This window comes from Lissotriton helveticus, chromosome 1_1, assembly GCF_964261635.1.
Source record: "Lissotriton helveticus chromosome 1_1, aLisHel1.1, whole genome shotgun sequence".
NCBI classification, from domain to species: Eukaryota; Metazoa; Chordata; class Amphibia; order Caudata; family Salamandridae; genus Lissotriton; species Lissotriton helveticus.
In genome coordinates, this window is record NC_136057.1 from 326,284,032 (window position 1) to 326,304,865 (window position 20,834).

Consider the following 20,834-nt stretch of genomic DNA (forward strand, 5'->3'; position numbering starts at 1 on the left):
ACTTTCATAGATTCCCATAGCTTGCATCATTCCCCGTCGTCGGAATGGGAGCCTCGGTAATAAAATATATATATATATATATATATATATATATATATATATATATATATATATATATATATATGTAGATAAACCAAAAGAGGTACAAAAGAGGAAAAATTAGGCCTAGTCCTTATACTATTTTGTAGCCTATAGGTGTCCTTTTGTAAAAAAGACCCAAATGTAGAGCACCAACCAATCAGAACAGCCTCACCCTGTGGAACCTTCCTGAGAAAGCTCAGAGCCTCAGATTTTCGTAGCCGTTGTATAGCCCGAATGACATATGCCAAAAGGGGTGAGCTTTCCCAGGGGAGGTGGGTGGGCGCATGGGAATCTATGAAAGTTACCAATACTGGAGAACTAAAGTTACAGGTAAGTAACTTGTTTCTTAGATTCCCATAGGTTGTATCAGAATAGATAGCAGTAGCGTACTTAGCACATTTCGTGTATAACATCCAAATAACCTTACATAATATGTCATGAATTCACCATAATATCACAATACAGTTAAACAACAGTATAAATAACGAAATGTGAAAGAAAGGAAGGAGGGTAGAAAGGAAAGCTCACCGCTCACTGGAAGAGATTTCTCAGGACCGCTTGACCAACAGCCGCATCCCCTTTAGCAGAGGAGTCCAAGCAGTAGTGCCTTGTGAAGGAATGAGTACTGCTCCAGGTGGCCGCTCTGCAGATGTCCTTAATCGATACTCCTGCAAACAGCGCCGTTGAAGATGAGATAGACCTCGTGGAGTGCGCTTTAACCTGTCCTTCCAGGGGCTTCCCCGCCGCCTGGTGGCAGAAACGGATCGCACTAGATATCCATCTGGAGATCCCTTGTTTTGATAACGGAAACCCCTTACGAGGGGCCCCAAAAGCCACAAACAGCTGAGGTGATTTCCTAAACCCAGCCGTGCGTTGAAGATAGAATTTTAGACATCTCTGGACGTCTAGAGAATGAAGGGCCCTTTCGGCCGGAGTGGAAGGCCGAGGGAAAAAGGAATTCAGAACAATTGGTTCATTCAGGTGAAAGTCCGTAGGAACCTTAGGAATACACTTTGGGTTCATTCTAAGGATCAAGGTGTCATTTTTGAACTGCAAGAAGGGCTCTTTAATGGTCAGAGACTGTAGCTCTACCACCCTCCTCGCAGAGGTGAGAGCGAGGAGAAGAGCCACGTTCCATGACAAGAATTTCAAGTCAGACTTATGAATTGGTTCAAACGGGGGCCTCATTAGTTGGGCCAGGACCACATTTAGATGTCATACAGGAGGTGGTGGTCGGATTGGTGGAAACACTCTAAACAGTCCTTTTAAGAATTGCTTTATGACTCTTGTTGATAAAAGAGAAGGACCTGATCTTGTTCTTCTGTATCTGGAGATTGCCGCCAAGTGGACCTTGATGGAAGAATGGGCAAGACCTGCATGAGCTAATGACAGGATATATGGCAAGAGTTGATGTGGAGCAGATTAAAAAGGGTGCACTCCTTCTCGCTGGCACCATATGTAGAAACGCTTCCACTTTGCTCTATACGTCCTATTCGTGCTACGCGCCCGCGCCAAGATGTTTCTGCATTTGTCAGAAATGTCTAGATATCTGCACTCTCTGTGCTCAGGAGCCATGCTGCCAATTGAAGCGAGTTCGGGTTCGGGTGGAGAACTTGCCCGTTGGACATTGACAGAAGAGACTGGCTGGGTCGTAGATGTATGGGATTGTCTTGAGACAGAAGGAGAAGCTCCGTGAACCAAAACTGGCGAGCCCAGGCGGGAGCAATCAGAATCATCTTGCATCGGTCCATCTTGAGTTTCCTGAGGAATTAGGGGAAACGGAGGAAAGGCGTAAACAAATGCGCCGGACCAGGACATCAACAGCGCGTTTCCCAGCGATCCCCGATGGTGTTCCCTGCTTGCATAATACCGGCATTTCTTGTTTGCCGGCGTGGCGAACAGGTCGATCGATGGTGTCCCCCATTGAGCGAAGATCTCCTTGATCACTGAATCGTCCAATTCCCACTCGTGAGAAATCGCTCTTAGGCGACTTCGAGTATTCGCCTTTGTGTTGTCTACGCCTGGCAGATGCTCTGCCACCAGCGAGATGCCCTGCGAAATCGCCCATTCCCACAGTAGTTGAGCTTCCTTGGACAGTTGTGACGATCTTGTGCCTCCCTGCTTGTTGACATAGTGCATGGCCGTGGTGTTGTCCGTACGCACTAGGATGGATGAGTTCCTTATCCTTGGGAGGAAAGCTAACAGAGCCAACCGAATGGCTCTCAGCTCCAGAACATTTATATGCAGACAACCCTCCACCGGCGTCCAATGCCCACTGACTTGGAGGTCTTGCATGACCGCTCCCCATCCCTGAAGGGAGGCATCTGTTGTAATGATGTGTGGGGCCAGAGGCATTATGAAACTGAGACCCACCGAAAGGTGAGAACCTTCTATCCACCAGGCCGCCGCCTGCTTCATCTGTAGGGTGACCTTGACTTTGTCGTTGAAAGAACCGTCCACTTGCCTCCACTGAAGGTCTAGTTGCTCTTGCAAGGGACGCATCCGCAGCCTGCAGTGCGGAATCAATTGAATACAGGAGGAAATCGACCCTAGAAGAGACTTGTACATCCTGACTGACACTGACTGCCTCTTTCGCAGTCGACTGGCCGAAGAAATGAGTTTTGCTTTTCTTTCTTCCGATGGGTAAGCTTTGCAAGCCTGCGCATCGATAAGAGCGCCCAGGAATTTCACCGAATTGGCCGGCCGAAGGACAGATTTCTCTCGGTTGAGCTGAAAGCCGAGCTGATCGAAGAGACGCAAACTGCTCCTGCAGCCGCTCCTGCAGCCGCTTGATAACTTGGTGCCTTTAGCAGCCAGTCGTCCAAGTACGGGAAAAGCTCTAGCGACTGCCTTCTCAGAAAGGCTGCCACTGGGGCCAGCACCTTTGTGAATATCCGCGGCGATGATCTCAACCCGAATGGGAGCACCATGAACTGGAAGTGACTCTTGCCCACTGTGAAGCGAAGGAAACGTCTGTGAGCTGGGTGGATCGGGATATGGAAATAGGCATCTTCCAGGTCTAACGTAGCCATAAAGTCGCCTGGATTCAGGAGGCAGAAAATATCCTGGAGTGAGATCATCCGAAATGAGAGTTTCACGAGATAGGTGTTGAGCTCCCTTAAGTCCAGGATCGGACGCCACTTGTCTTTGGTTCTCTGAATCAGGAAAAACCTGGAATAGAAGCCTTCGCCTCTTTGCGATAGAGGGACACGCTGGATCGCCCCTTTCTGAAGCATTTGTTGAACTTCTAACTACAGAAGGCGTAAGTGTCTCGTATTTGTGGCGTGGGGAGCTCTGTAAGGTGGAAAATCCTGGAACTCCAATGTGTGTCCCTGACGGATGATGTTCAATACCCATTGATCCGATGTTATCTGTTCCCAGCTGCTCAGATGTTGAGAGATCCTGCCGCCCACCGGTGATACATGGGGCGGAGGAACAGTCGGCAGAGTCAGGATGCCGCTATTGACGCTTGGAGGCGTCCCTGCCCTGACGACCCGGTCGTCCACGTGAGCTTTGGCGAGAGAAAGATTCCGTTTGCGATTGACGCTGATAGTACTGATTACCGTACTGAGGCCTGTACGATTGTGATTGTTGAGTATAACGTTGTTGTTGGTAACCACCTCTTGTCGATGTGAAGCCTCTTCCTCTTGCTCCACGGAAAGGTGTCTTCCTATTTTGCAATGTGCCCAAGGACCGAGCCGTCTCCGTGTCCTTCTTTATCCCCTGTAGAGTATCATCAACATGTTTCCCAAACAACATGTCACCGTCAAAGGGTAAGTCCAAGATTTTATTCTGGACTTCTGGACGAAACCAGGTCGCCCGCAACCAACCCTGACGTCTAAGAACAGCTGCTCCACCAAGAGCACGGGAAGCAGTGGTAGCGATGTCCATCGCGCAATCTATTATTTCCGATGAGGAACGTTGTCCCTCCTCCAGGAGTTTCTGGGCCTCAGCCTTAAGATCGTCAGGGAGCTGGTTTAAGTATGGCGAGACGTCACTCCACATCTGACGGTCGTATCGTGCCAAGATCGCTAGGGCATTGGAAGCCCTGACCAGCAAACTAGCAATAGACGAAAAACGCTTCCCTGCGTCATCCAATCGTCTACCTTCTCTGTCCGGTGGAGCTGTTAGAGGAGCCGATGGATTGCGTGACTTTCGCTTAGCTGCTTGCGATATCACCGAATCCGGTCTCGGTTGGCCAACAAAGCAAGCTGGACTGTCATCCGGCGCTTTATATTTCTTTTCCAAGCGCGGAAGGACTGGAATGACCGTAGCCGGCGCCTGCATCACCTTCTTTCCCTCTTCCCATATATGTTCCACAATGGGAATGGAGCGTACAGCCTTGCGATATGACTCCTTGAAATCATATAAAAAACAATCCGTGGAAGTTGACGGCATTGTGAGCTTAAAACGTGCTGTGGCTCTATCCATTAAGTTATGAAAACCTCCCACGTCCGCCGGAGGAGAGTCAATTGGGTCCGGTATTGGGGATGCAGGATCTGGAATAACATATTGATTCCATTCCACATCAGGATCTTGAGCCTGATTATCTACTTCATCGTCCTCTGAAGTGTCAACCTGGGTAAGCTCTACCCGCTGAGGAACTTCTACAGCCTCCTCTACATGCTGGGGCCGTGAAGAACAAGCAGCCGACAATTGAGATTGCTCCTGCGCCTGATCCGGCACTGGGCGCGACGCTTGCCTGCTACGATATTCCTCCAACATAGCTCGTAAGGCCGTAAGCAGAGTTAACGGCATTGAGACCAAACCCTGCTGGTCCGGGACATCCTGATATTGTACGCGATCCTGCTGCTGTTGTTGTTGTTGATTATAAAAATATTCATTCTCTGGTTCAGAGTCATGAAACTTTAGGTGCAATTGTGATGGACTATATGCATCCCCAAATTCACCATCTTCCTCATCCGAATATTCTTCCTCGTCAAACAATAAGGCCGGAGGTAATGGATCTACCTTCCTTGGCGAAGTCATATCCGGCGTAATATGTCTTTTTCTAGGGTGCTCAGCCCTCACTAACGTCGACCCTTCCCTCGTCGACGGTGGCGTCATCGAGGTCATCGGCGACAGAATTGGCTTTGTCGTCGTCTAAGTCATCGTCGACGGGATAGTCATCGTCAACGGGATAGTCATCGTCGACGAGATTGTCATCGTCGACGGAATTGTCGTCGTCGACGGAATTGTCGTCGACGACGAAGTTGTCGTCGTCGACGTGGTCGTCGTCTACGTTGTCATCGTCTACGCTTTCGTCGACGCTGTCGCCGTCGCCGTCGTCTTCGTCGACGGTGTAGTTCTCGTCGTCGACGGAAGCTTCTTCTTCGTCGACGGTAAAGAAGATGTCGTCGTTGGTGGTAAACTCGACGACGATGTCGTCGACAAAGTCTTTGCTTCTTTAACTTTAGCCACTGAGGAAACCTCTACAGCTGTCTTCCTCAAAGTTTTAGATCATCAGCCTGATTGGATGGCCCAGCCGAGCCATCAACTTTCTTTGATCTTGGTACCTCAGGTATCGGCCTCTCCCTCTCCTTTTCACTTCCGTGAGGAGATTCGCCAGGCCCAGGCTTGCCAGACCTGTCAGAGGTCCCACACACAGCCTTCGAGGGGGGTTCCAAAGAAACTGAAGCAGATGACCTACCCCTCTTCAGTGACCTCTTCGAAGACGTAGTTGAAGCAGCATCCTCTTCATCACTGGAAATAATATTATCTCTCGACTTCATCTTCTGTAACCATGTCAGCAGACGCCTCTCACGTAGGGTCTTGGTTGAAAAAGTTCTGCAGATCTTACAGTCTGCCACCTTATGATCTGGGTATAAGCAGTATATACAATCCTTGTGCTTGTCCTCAGCAAAAAATCGTTTTTTAGAACATGTGGCACAAGGCCTGAACAGGCTTTTCTTCTCCTTGTCCGCCATTATATAAAGATGATAAGAAATCCTGTAGAGATTTAGTAGAAAACAGTACCTCAAAAGAAACTAGAGCAGAGCTCTATGGAGACTCCCTATCACCAACGTGCGGTAGAAAATCTGAGGCTCTGAGCTTTCTCAGGAAGGTTCCACAGGGTGAGGCTGTTCGGATTGGTTGGTGCTCTACATTTGGGTCTTTTTTACAAAAGGACACCTATACGCTACAAAATAGTATAAGGCCTAGGCCTAATTTTTCCTCTTTTGTACCTCTTTTGGTATATATATATATATATATATATATATATATATATATATATATATATATATATATATATATATATATATATATATATATATATATACATATATATATATATATATATATATATATATATATATGGGACTGTGAAAGAAAAACATCTGAGTCTCGCATACCATTTCCGGTTTTATTTCATTCTTGCACCTCCCTCCAATGATGTATGGTGCAGTTCAAGGCATTATGGTGCATGATGGGACATTTAGTTCTCAGTGCGAGAGTCAGATGGTAATTCAATGTTTTTTCACCTTTTCTCCCAAGCTGCAAGGCCTTTGCTTACAATATTTTACACGGCGCCTGACCGTGGGGAGATGCACCATCGTTAGCTGGCAGAGACAAGGAAAGCCAGCTAAGTGAGGCTTCAGGATTAAACCCTTTAAACCTGCTGAGCACGGCGCTGAATATGCTAATTAAGCCTGCCTGAATGAAAAACAACCTACTAAGGTAACAATATGAACTAAAAAGGTGAAAAAACATTGAATTACCATCTGACTCTCGCACTGAGAACTAAATGTCCCATCATGCACCATATATATATATATATATATATATATATATATTAAGCAAAGGCCTTGCAGCTTGGGAGATCACTCGACGGCGCTCATGTGTGATGCAGCCTCCCTCCTTACTTCACATAATTTTTCGTTTTTACCCAACGCGTTTCAAGGTAGAAACCTATTCTTCTGGGGCCTGGGACTGTGAAAGAAAAACATCTGAGTCTCGCATACCATTTCCGGTTTTATTTCATTCTTGCACCTCCCTCCAATGATGTATGGTGCAGTTCAAGGCATTATGGTGCATGATGGGACATTTAGTTCTCAGTGCGAGAGTCAGATGGTAATTCAATGTTTTTTCACCTTTTCTCCCAAGCTGCAAGGCCTTTGCTTACAATATTTTACACGGCGCCTGACCGTGGGGAGATGCACCATCGTTAGCTGGCAGAGACAAGGAAAGCCAGCTAAGTGAGGCTTCAGGATTAAACCCTTTAAACCTGCTGAGCACGGCGCTGAATATGCTAATTAAGCCTGCCTGAATGAAAAACAACCTACTAAGGTAACAATATGAACTAAAAAGGTGAAAAAACATTGAATTACCATCTGACTCTCGCACTGAGAACTAAATGTCCCATCATGCACCATAATGCCTTGAACTGTGCCATACATCATTGGAGGGAGGTGCAAGAATGAAATAAAACCGGAAGAACAAGTTACTTACCTTCGGTAACGCTTTTTCTGGTAGATACAATATCTGCCTGTGGATTCCTCACCTTGTGAATATCCCCCTTGCGTCAGCAACGTTCGGAATTTTTTCTTCGTAGCACGCCGGCATGGACGACGTCATAGGAGCACGGCATCGCGCGCGACTCCGTCTGACGTCACCGACTCCTTATTAGGCCCATGTCGGCGTGATGACGTCAGTTCCGCCCTTTTTTCCGTGCCTTCGAGGCACACGGACGGACCAACGACAGCAAATATGCATATATACAATATACACAGTACATACAAACCATAATAGCACACAGTGCATAGCAAAGGTATCAAAACCCAAAATATATACAAACAATAAAACCAGGTATAGCAGAGTGGACAACGGGGAGGCGGGTGGGCATGTGAGGAATCCACAGGCAGATATTGTATCTACCAGAAAAAGCTTTACCGAAGGTAAGTAACTTGTTCTTCTGATAGATACATCTGCCGTGTGGATTCCTCACCTTGTTAATAGAGTCCCACAGCAGGAAATCTTGGAGAACAAAGCGCGCGAAGTGGCCGTCCCTCCTCACCTCGGTATCCAAGCAGTAGTGCTTCGCGAAAGTGTGGAGGGAGGCCCAAGTCGCGGCTCTGCAAATGTCCTCAACAGGTACACCTCTAGACAAAGCAGATGTCGCAGACTTTGCTCTAGTTGAATGTGCTCTAATACCCTCAGGAGGGTCCTTACCCGCAAGGGAGTAGCAGATCTTGATGCACAGGATTATCCACCTGGAAAGTGTGCGCTTGTGCACCGCTCTACCCTTCCGACAGCCAGCAAAACCAACAAACAGCTGGTCGTCCACCCGGAAGTCTTTAGTCCTGTCCAGATAGAAAGACACCGCCCTCTTAGGGTCCAGACGGTGCAGTCTCTCTTCCTCCTTAGAAGGGTGAGGGGGAGGATAGAAGGTAGGAAGGGTAATGGACTGTCCAAGATGGAAGGGAGTCACCACCTTAGGCAGAAAAGCAGCCCTGGTCCTGAGAACCATCCTTTCAGCATGAATGGTCAGGAATGGGAGCTTGGAACTAAGAGCCTGAAGCTCACTTACCCTCCTTGCCGAGGTGATTGCAACGAGGAAGATCGTTTTAAAAGAAAGAAGCCTCAATGGACACTTGTGCAAGGGTTCGAAGGGAGAAACCATTAAGAAGGTCAGCACAAGATTCAAATCCCAATGAGGAACAACAAAAGGAGTAGGAGGGAACATATTTGTTAGACCCCTCAAAAACCTTAAAACCACCGGAGATTTAAAAAGAGAGGGCTGATCCGGCAAACAGAGAAATGCCGATTAGGCCGAAAGATACCCCTTGACCGTGGCCACAGCAAAACCTTGCTGCGCCAGAGAAAGAGCAAATTGTAAAATGTCAGATAAATGAGCCTTCAAAGGGTCAACATCCTTCTCCCTGCACCAAGAAACAAATTTAGACCACCTATAGTAATAAACGGACTTAGTGGTGTCACGCCTGGCAGAAAGAATGACATCCACCACATCGTGAGGGAGAGAAAAAGAACTCAAGTTGCCCCGTTCAATCTCCAGGCACGAAGGTGTAAGGTCTGGAGGTGGGGGTGTAGAACCTGCCCCTCCATCTGAGAGAGGAGGTCTGCCCTGTGAGGGAGACGGAGCGGCGGGTGAGAGGAGAGGTGGAGAAGGTCTGTGTACCACACCCTTCTTGGCCAATCCGGGGCGATCAATATGACTTGGGCCCGGTCTTGGCGAATCTTCCTCAGAACCCGAGGAATCAAGGGTATGGGAGGAAACGCATAAAGGAGTTGATTTCCCCAACTCAACTGAAACGTGTCCCCCAAGGCTCCTTGCAACGGATACTGGAGACTGCAGAATGACGGGCAGTGAGCATTCTCGCGAGCGGCAAACAGGTCCACCCGAGGAGCCCCCCACATCTGAAAGATTGTCATGTATTCCTATCGGTTCTGAATCGATCCCCCTATTCCTGACCCTATTCTAGTTAAACAAACCAACAAGTTAACTAGCAGTCAGCCCATGAGGCAGAAATTCCCCATGATGCAGATACTGTTATCTGACGCAGTCACACTACGGCACAGGAACGTGTTATCTGATTAGGTCATAACACTTGCGATCTAATTAGACAAGCGATATTCCTCCAGCCCCTGATAAGGCATACGGAGTTCTCATAACAAATTAAACCTATGACAACCTGGGCAAAACCCTGCGGCCATTGTTTTGATTTCACCGAGAACTTTAGTAAAAGAATGTGCTAACGAGCAAATCGTATGACATCTTTATTGACGTATCTATGTCCATCCTTACGTCAATCTCGGCACCTTAAAGGTATAAATATTACCGATCTTGCCATATGCAAACACACGCGTGGTGACGAGACGGAGCAGCCACACTTGCCGAAGCCAAGAGCAGAGCAGACCCCGCTGGCAGCAGCCCCGCCTTCCTGACGCGCTGAGAGACGCGCTGCTTTCTCCTGCCGAGAATCCAGCACCGGCGTTTCCGGGTAGCCCTCGCAGGCAGCCTGGAATATCGAGACCAGAGAGAGAGATACCATTCCTCATTCATCCTAAATTCCAGGTACAGAACTGAATAACCCCTCACAGAGAATTCTTTAGTTATTCACTTGGCAAAAACAAACTTAACTTAAACTGTAACTTTCTATTCCCGCCCACGTATTAGACTTAGGTCAGGTACACGGGGTAGGCGTATTTAGAAACACCAGTTGAGTACGTTTAGTCAAATGTATATGTGTATGTAAATATATTTTATTCATTTTAAAACATCTTATGGCTTAGAAACCATATCAATGTTTTTACAGTATTACTTTATACTATTGCTTTTAATGTATGCACTTTACTTAACTATAAGTATCGCAATAATATCGATCCATTTCTCTTGTATGAGAAAAGAGACTGATCAATAAATAACATCTTTTATTGAACACGCCCGTCTCTTCCTTTTCTCTACATTCTGATGAGACTAAGAATGCACGTACTGACTGAGTAAAATAATTTGCCTTTTGTTCACACGACTCTCGAGATTGACTCTTGATTAGGGGAGAGCAAAGTTGTCCTGTTCTATGGTTGTCAGAAACTAAATCCCTTCTTGTCTAATCAGGGAAGTTAATTCCTCCTTGAACATTCGAGAAAGTTTCTAGCAAACTCTGAGCTACGCTGGCAAACCCAAAACTTAAGTCTAGTATCGACAGTAGTAGACCTAGTTAACGTCTGGCCTAGGCCTTTACTGCTGTAGGTATTATTCCAATGCGCAGAGCCTATTGGGAAGATAGGAACTACACTACATGGCGCCCAACGCGTTTGGAAAGGGCGATAAAACTAACGTAAGACATTTAGAGTAACTCAGTCGTGCTTTCTCACTCAGACCCCTTTTCCCAAATACTCCAAAGACGTCTGGAGTGGGTGAAAGGTTATATCCGCCAGACCTCGCAGGAGGGAACTCCTATGTATGGTTCTTGGTTTAAGTCAACGTTGAAGGATAAACGGTTCCAAAATATTGTGCATCTAATCCTTGTTTCCATAAGAAACCTGATCTGCAAACAAACAAAATAAGCTTCCTGTCGGTAAAATGGCAGAGAGTGATGATGAAAGAGAGGCAGTTAGATTAGCAACTGAACTCGCAGATGCTGATGCTACCATCACGTGGTCCTTCCCGGATGTGAGACGCGGGTCCTGTCGGATTCAGACGGCATTTACGAGCCACTACCCTTGCAAACTTCTTTTCGATTGGATTTATATACACGGGGACCTATGAAGGAATACTAGGTCTGCTTACTTCAGAGCCAAATTTTTCCTCGCTCTCTATTAATTGGTCACCTCTCTGCCGGTTGACCTCACCAGGCACGATTGATATCGCCTGCTTGTCCACTGATACACTCACCATTCTTGACCTTCAATTGAATTTATCTGGCATAGGTGTACCGCCCAACTGATCTGGCCTTGTGACACCGCCACGTTCCTTCCGTGGTGCTCCCCTTTTCCCCTGTCCCCCACCTGTCCTGAAGAAGACCCGTAGCAGAGGTCGCGAATTTCCCGTATTGCGCCAGGGTCGAAACGTCGACGATTATGCCCCCTTTTTAATTTTAAGCCTATACCATCTTCCCAGTCCCCTTGTATAATAGTGTGTATATACTCTGTATGGGTAGGCTTGATATATGTGCAATGTAAATTTATTTTCTTTTCCTTGCATTGAACCATTCTGAATCCTGTACTCTAAATTTTTCCCTTTCATCACTTGAGCACCAACCTTTCCTAATTTCTTATTGCCAATTTTATTAATATGTAAATAAACTGCAGTATAATTTGTTATGGTACTGTTGTGTTGGGTTTCTTGCATTTAATAGCAGTACTAATCAATAATACATCTCCCTTTGTTGTTCAGATTAAATCTGACTGCCTAGTGTGAATAATTAACACTTACATTGATTGTTTCTGTTTTCATAAACTGTGTCTAGGACCACTTTTTCCATATAGATGCTACCATGCAAGTAGCAGACCCGGAGATAATACTAATCCCGGTCACCAAAAGGAAATCTAACACCTTAAAACTTATAGAAAATGGACTGACACCTAGAGGTGGCACAGTCATATTCGTAATTGAGGCACACGAATATCGGCAGACAGAGGTATACTATACATGGATACATTTTCCAGCAGCAAATGCTGTAACAAAGTACTTCCACTATTACAAAATAGAGGTACCACCTGACATTTACACTCCTTTCGAGGAGGTGGAAGTACCACTCAAATTCCAAGAGCATTTGCTCTTATTTGATGGCGCCCTAAAACATAATAATCATATCACCAGGCTCGGTCCTTTAGGTAGACCAGGAGCAACGTGGCCGGTCTTAGCCGGATACACACCACACCCAGACATCGAAGGGATGTCTACAGGAGAGCTGTTAATACAGCTAAAACAATTACTAAAAATTCATAGACAATTAGTTCAGTATGTGATGCGGACTTCAACAATTCAGCCAGCGATTAAACTTCCACAGCTGACCCCTCACCAGGGGAACACAAATAAAATTACACCACAGAACATCCAATCCTGCCTAGGTAAAGTACCGGCTAAACGGGAACAAATACCATTCTGGTTGGCACAGAAAATTACCCAAATTGAGGCGGTGTTTCCTGACACCACCCCGCTAGAAAAGCACAGGATTCTGACTATCTGTCTTCCAATGGGAATCGCACCACACATTGAGGACTGTGACACTTGGGGTACAGTCTTTGCTTCCATCTACACAAAAACGCAGGGTGTTCCATCCATTTCGGTAATACCAGATGTGCTAAAACAAATTCAAGACGAATACGGTCCAGAACCCGCTTTAACTCTTGGTATGAAATTACTGAAAGACTTCAAGCAGGTCTCGGCTATACTATTAGCCAACATAAAAGGTGAAGCAGCAAACGTGGCGATCCGCCAGAGGTTAAAAGAGACAGCTATAGCAGACCAACCAGCTGAAATTGCCAGAATCATAGAAAAATCCTATGAGGAACTAGGTAGAGACAGTTTAGGTGGAATACCAGTAAAACCACAACTGACTGAAAGTCCAGAAAAAATATTTTTTAATAATAATTCACCAAAAAAGAACTGGGATGGAAACAAACAATCCAATCCTAAAGAAAAGAAATTCCAGTCCCGAGGAAGGTCTCCTAGGCGAAGAGAAAAATCTCCGAACCAAAGACACAGGTCACCTCAGAGTGACCCCTCTGGGAAAAGATATAACCTTAGAAATAGGGATAATATTAAAAAACCTGATAGATATCAAGACATTGATACACGTCCCTCTCAATCTTTTCAGAATTCCTCGCAGAAATCGGAAAGAAGAGGACGATCAGAACAAAGAGAAGAGCACACCAAGTCCAAAGACAAGGAACCTGCTCAACTAAAAAAGAAATTACAATTTCCAAAAAAGAAGGTAGCCAGTATCAAGGTAGTTAACAATGCCGAGAATACTGAGGACACAACTGAAAAACGGAGAGTGGGCTCAGACAATGCTAGACAGCGCAGCAGAAGTGAGCATAGCTCGCAAAGTCCTTATGAATCATCTGGAGACAGTGGACTCGAATGAATATCTTCAAGTGGAAACTGCAGACACCAGGGTTAGCAAACCCCACAAGATATACGAGATAACATTGCGTATAGAGGGTGATAAGACTAGGAAAATAAGGGGACTATTTTGGGATAATCTCTCCAAGGGCTATGATATCCTTCTAGCTGAAAAAGACTGGCCACCAGAGTTTGTCAGGGAGTGCCCTCATGGCGAAGAAGTAATTATGCCTGCCTTCTCAAATCAAATACCAATTCATAAAAAATACACACTTGCTAGAAAGTGGGCAGTGGCTCTAGCACCTGCTTTATATAAAAATCACGTAGGATGGGATGAGGACTCTCCTCCTCACAAAATCCAGTTAAAATCACAACCTACTGCACAAAGGCAGTACCCAATTAAGCAAGAAGCTAAAAAACAGGTAAATGAAATACTAGATCAGCTAGAATACCAGGGGGTGATTGAAACTTGCACCTCACAAATGAACAATCCTTTGTTTCCGGTCTCCAAACCAGACAATTCATATCGTCTAGTTTTGGATTACCGACACCTTAACACATGTTGCAAAACCTTTGCAGTGCAAAACTCACACAGTGCTGCACTAATGAATAACATAGTACGCAAAAAAAAAAAAACAACCTTGGACATCTCCAATGGATTCTTTTGTCAAAACATAGCACCAGAGAGCAGATATTTAACTGCATTCTCAGTAAATGGCACTCAAAAGCAATTCTGTCGGTTAGCCCAGGGGTACAAGAACAGCCCGGGGGTATTCTCAGCGAGAGTAACAGAATTACTTCAACTATATGATGATGAAGCATTATCTTATGTCGATGACATTTACTTAACAGATGATGACTTGGAGACTCACTTGAAAAGAGTGAACACCATAATACTTGGGTTCGCTGCAGAGGGTTACAAATTCAACTTTAAAAAATCCAGAATTGCCCATCTGACAGTCCTGTTCTTAGGATATGAATTATCAAGCGAAGGCAAAAGCCTGGCTGACAATTTCCTAGAGAAATGTGCCGTACTCCAAGCACCTAGAACACTAAAAAACCTACAGTCGATTCTAGGCTTCCTAAATTTCGGAAGAACATACATTGCAAATTACGCAGAAAGGGTAAAACCCCTTTATGATCTAATTAAACCAGATTTTAAAAGATCCAGTTGGACTCAAATACACACAGAAATTTTGAGATCCTTACAAACAGACATGCTAATTAAAACAAAATTAGAAACGCGTGATAACACACGCAATCTTGTGATTCGAGTCATCCCAGGGAGATGCGGATTCACATACCTGACCTCTAATGAGGGAGAAAAGGTACCGATTGCATTCAAATCACACTTGTACACTAAGGCTGAAATGAAATTTAGCCCAACAGAAAAAATTCTTACAGCAACACAGACAGCTATAGCAAAAGAACGAGCCCTGGCACAAGGTAAACGAATAATAATCGTGACACCAATACCAGCCCTAGAGGCGGTAACAAAGGCAAGCATTCCAAATGCTAAAGCACTCCATCCGAGATGGATACAATGGGCTAATTCTCTTGCTGCAACAGACGTGGTGTACGAATTTGATCCTTACTTAAAAACACAAGAATTTCTCCAATATGAATTTGAATGTCCTCCGCCAACCGAAATTCTGCCTCTAGATCACTACGGCTGTATAATATATACAGACGGATCAGCACAACCCGCAGTGGGGGGTAAGCAAGCTTACAGTGCTGCGTGCGCGATCGTTAAAGGTCGCTGGCACGAAGGAAAATTTAAACCAGCAATCACTAAAACACAATCTTTAGGAGATTGTACAGCTCAGCGAGCTGAACTACTGGCATTCAAGATGGCGCTTGAAAATACCGATCGAGAATTCCCCACACTCATAGTGTGCGATTCGTATTATTGCGTTCAATCTTACAATGAATACTTGCAGATCTGGCTTCAGAATGGTTTCAAGGATGCGAAAGGTGGAACAATCAAGCATAAAATGCTCTGGGAACAAGTAGTTCTTTTACAAAAAGAACTACCAAAGACTCACGTGATACATACACTGAGTCATCAACGTGATGGCGTTCACGTTGCAGGGAATTCATTGGCTGATGAGGCCGCAAAGGCAGCTGTGCAAACGGCTTCCGTAGCTGCCGTCACCCGGTCAAAAACAAAAATAGACAGCGAAATATTACAAGCTGTCAGCGCTTCAGAAAAGGATTCGATAGAACCACTCCCTAAAGGCTTTCCAGTAAAATACTCATACATAACCGATGCAAACAATGTTCCTTTTGCTCGAATCCCTGGAGTGGGGGATAGGGCAATTCCAAACATGGAACATAGGTTAGGACTAATAATAGCGGCACATGAAGGGCTGGCTTCTATTCATGCTGGCGTCTCAGCCACAGTATCATTATTAAAACAGAGATACTGGTGGCCCCAAATGAGAAGACAAACAAGGAACTATGTTCTAGAATGTGAAATATGTCAAAAAATGAAAGTATCAACGGTGAGACGTCCAGCGCAGACGCCCCTTCTAATCTCGGATAAACCATTAGCCTGTGTTTATCTAGACCACTGCGGTCCCTTACAAAGGGATGGTAACTATAAATATATCTTGGTCGCAGTGGATTCATGCACGAGATTCATATGGATGTGGCCCCAGCGAACGGCTGACGCCAGAACTGTTATAAAAGATTTGCGAGTCTTTATCGGCACATACGCAATTGGCATGCTGCATTCGGACAATGGTCCTGCTTTTAGCTCTCGGGCTTATAAGGAGGCCATGGTCAGCATGGGCGTGCAATTGCGGTACTCTTGTCCATTTCACCCTGAGGGGAACGGAATTGTTGAAAGAAAAAACCGTGACATAAAGCAATCTATAACGGCAAAGGTATTAGGTTCGGGAGCTGGGTGGGTCAAACATCTAATAAGTGTCCAACGTAGTCTCAATAACTTGCCAAGAAAATCTCTGAAGGGATTCAGTGCGTACGAATTATTATTTGGAACTAGGATGATGATCTCTGACATTGATAGTCAGACTTCAGTGGTGAAAGAAAAAAGCTTTGATATCAAAGACCGTTTGGCTATTTTGCAGGACTTAAACAAAACAAGAAAAGACCTGAGCAACATAAAGTTGAAACAACAGCCAACAACCACTGAAGAACCACCACCTGTCCCAGCAAGACCTGTCTGGATTCCAAAAGTCGGGGATCTAGTCAGGGAAAAGATCGCGGTAAAGAAGGAATTTGGGCCTTCTTACAGAAAAGCAGTTCCTGTCTTGTCTGTCAACGGGACAAGATCAGTTGTACTACCGCCACTTGCTGGTAAAAAGGAGAACCGAGTTGTATCAATCGACCTGGTAAAACCACAACATGTGGCCGATAACAAACAGTAGGCCAAGTGGACTCCCAATAAGTAGCAGAACACCAAGGTTTGCTACCAGTACAGAGGTCCTAACGAAGAGGCTCATCACATTCGAAACGCCTACAGAAGAACAACAAGGACTATGCAACAATGCAATAGAACTAAGACCTCTGAAAACCCAAATAAAAACATTTAGCAGAGACACACCAATCTATAATGAAGTACCAACTGAAAATGCAAGAAACAGTAATCCTGAACCAATTGGAACAATTGACAGAACTGCATCCGGCTACTTCATTAACTTCGATGATTCCTCTGAGGGCTTCAGCGAATCAAAGACACAGCCATCATCAAAAACTTTTAAAGACAAAGCTAAAGAACTTTTGAAACAACTGAAAAGAAACATATCTGATTTCTCCATGGATTGAATTTTGGGTGGGTTTTGGTGCATTTATCCTCATACTTTGGCTCATCATGGTACTTACTTTGGGACGCTTCATTGAGGGAAAATATGCTAAAATGGACACAGCAAGTCAGAAAATCAACTTGATCCTCAAACCACACACATCTTCACACGTCGAGAAAAGAGAACTTTCTTCAGCCAACTTCACAGCCAATCCGATACCTGGTGGGGTAGCCTGGGACAACACTGACTATGAAATTTATGGTCTGGTCGAGATCCTGAAATATCCACACCAAATTAAGATCTCATTGAGTGACTTTGCAAAACCAAACTCATTTGCTGATGATTGGGACTTTGAAAGCATTAACAACATGATGTCTGACTTAGTAATGTCTGCTAAATTTACCAAACATGATTATTTGCAGGGTTCTACAAATTATGACAGTATGTATTGCTATAACCACTATGGTAACCACTTTTTACATAGATCTGCACAACCTAGAAATGTTTTAAATTATAATCAATGGGAACATTGTGCAACACCTCCAAAAGGGAGCTCAAGAACCGTTTACGACAAATATTCATATTTTTCAGGTTTTAACACAAGTTATGTTATGTTATGTTATGCTGAAGCATTTTATTTTAAATTGTCAAACAAGACAGGAACCAAAACCATGATAACCAACACAAAATTGTTATATTCAGACTCATTTTTTGAACAAATGAATACTTTTGGATTTGATTATTGGGACAAAAATGTTGAATTGAAAAGTGTTTGGGGTACAAAAGAATGGCAAGTACAGGGTATAGAAGCTTTGTTTAGAGCCTGCATGATCCCAGAACAAATGATATTTTTAAATGACACTGTTCAACAGACCACCTGTCTTGGCTTAGCCAAAATCAAAGATTTAAATAAACCGTCTATTCCAAAGCCAATAATGTTTAGCAATAACTCTGATACAGATGAAGAGATAGACGTAAACCATATATTAAACCAAAACAGAACACATCCTGATTGGAAACAGTGGTTGATCTGGCCCACAGATACTAATAACTGTCAAGACAGATTCCTGAACAAAACACAGGGATTCAAAATGACCAGGCCAGACCCTAGATATCCCCAAAGACATCACCCAGGGATAATTACCACCTACAGTGTGGGCAAATTATGCCTTCAATGGCTACAAACTTCCACACTGGCAGAAATTAAGCAACACCTAACTTTACTTACTGATGGTGCTGACTTGCGTGATTTCACTTTGGGACCACGCAAACAGCGTCAAAAGCGTTTCATAGCAGCCTCTGTATATGCAGCATACAATGAGGCCTGGAAGGTTACTCAAATTGAAACAGCAGAGAGAATACGGGAAATTGACCGTATTAATTTGGAAAAATCACTTTCTGTAGTGGACAATGGGTTAATGACTCTGTCCTCCAGAATTTTTTCTTTGGACAGCATTGTGTCGTCAGCAATCGATATATTATCGCAAGACTTACTGCTATTACAACACGGTCAGTCACAATTGCGTTCTATTGTACAGCTTGGCTGGGCGTTACAAAATCTGCGTTCAGGCTATGTGCCTTGGCGTTTAATCAACACAACGTCACTATTCCAAATCTTTAACCTTACTGATAGACAAATCGGTATGGCGCAAAAGGGTGCTAATTATACAATCTTGAGCATTGAAAAACTAGAAAGATTACCAATGACAATGTCAGAACGACCTGTCAGTGAATGGATAATACACGGAATCATAAATATTCCAATTTCAACCTTCAGGTTTCAATACTGCCAAAAATATATACAGGCTGGCATGTACGAGAAATTAGGAAAGGGGTACCTTAAAACAACATGGAACCTGCCCTATTCACATGCATGTGTCAGTAATAAAGGACAGAAAGTGTTTCTTAGTGGCAACAATTGTGCGATGTCACTAAGTGGCACACTTCTGTGTAACGGAATTAGTTTGCATGGAGCCTGTGAAGGGAATTCATACAACCTTTCATGTCACCAGCAAGGCGCACCTGCAACAGAAATAGAACCATTCTTTCAAAGACTCTATAATGGGAGTTACATTCTTATTGTAGACCGCAGATGTTGTAGTCTTATGCCCGGGACTCCTTATCTAGTAACTACTACTGCGAAGGTCAAGTGCTGTGGACGCTCATTGTTCCCCAGCTCCTTCCCAGACAGGGAGGCAAGGGCATGGCCCGATTTGAAAATTACTTCTATTCGAATAGATACTTTAAGCAGAATGAAAACAGTCCTTCTTCAGACGCCTACCAGGCTCTCGTCATCAAAAGAAACGTATGATCTACAAGTCGCAAGGACGACTGCAGAGATACATACATTATTATCAACAAATTCCCCCGTACATTTCGCGGAAATCCTAAGTGAAATCTTAAATATTTCTGATACCAATGGGATCTCAGGGGTATTTAAGACAGTATTTTCGATGGCATTAACACGATTCAAAGCCATACTGGGTATTTTTCCAGATTTCGTCCATTCGATTTTTGGCGGACTTCCCCTGATCCTGGGACTAATTGCAGGAATCCTATTCTTAGTCCTTATTTTTCGTTATGGCAACCCATGTCACAGACAAAACTCTCGCGACAAGGGAAGAAACAATCCTAGCCATTGGATACCGGGACCGGATATCAAAAATCCTGGGACTCTCCCGGCTTAGAGACCTGAACATGACTTGGTTTCTATCATTTCGACCAATGTGGCAAAGATGTGTTTTACCTGTATTGAGGTGTCTGCTATGCGGAGAAGAATGCGTGTTAGACACCTGTCTGACGCTACAATCGGATGCGCCGATGGATGCAGAAACATTGTTGAGCCCGATCAAGGTTCATGCTTTGTGCTGCCCTCAAAGGCTACCAATCCTGATGACGGCATTCGTGGAAGCTTCACCACTACGATTGATGGGTAGTGAAGTTCAAGATGAAAGCAGCATCGAACAGGTACGACCTTCTGTCAGTAATGCAAATCAGAATGTCAATGGAGACAATCATGCGCAAGAATGCATGATCACACCTATTTCCGAGTTAGTGGAACTTTCCCAGGAAGCTGTTGACAGTTTTTTCGAAAGCCTAAATGATATGATGTTCTCACCCGAACAGAAATAGAGACTTTTGAGCAAGCTCGCACACGGCGTTCCCTGAATTCGGCCTTCAACTTTAAAAATAATGTCACATGAACATTTTCGCTCCAGTTCACGGACAGCAGTTTTTCCAGCAGCCCCAAATATTTTTGCATATTTTTCGGGACACTATCTTCTGCTTAAAGTAAGAACTATTCTTAGAGAACTAAGGTTTCTAAATTTTAGATAGCTTATAGACATTAGCTGCCCGCTGGCATGTTCGTAAAGATATTTTATTATGTGATGGAATGGTCTCGAAACTTTTTTCTGTCAGAAACCATTTCATGTGTAATTCTCATATACCAAATAAGC

General features: G+C 44.5%; 1 protein-coding gene across 1 annotated transcript in view; it reads right to left on the reverse strand.

Annotated features, from left to right (window-relative positions):
• The window catches only part of AGK (acylglycerol kinase), a 338,473-nt gene that overhangs the window by 233,545 nt on the left and 84,094 nt on the right, over nucleotides 1–20,834 (reverse strand). The gene's annotated exons all lie outside the window — the stretch shown is intronic.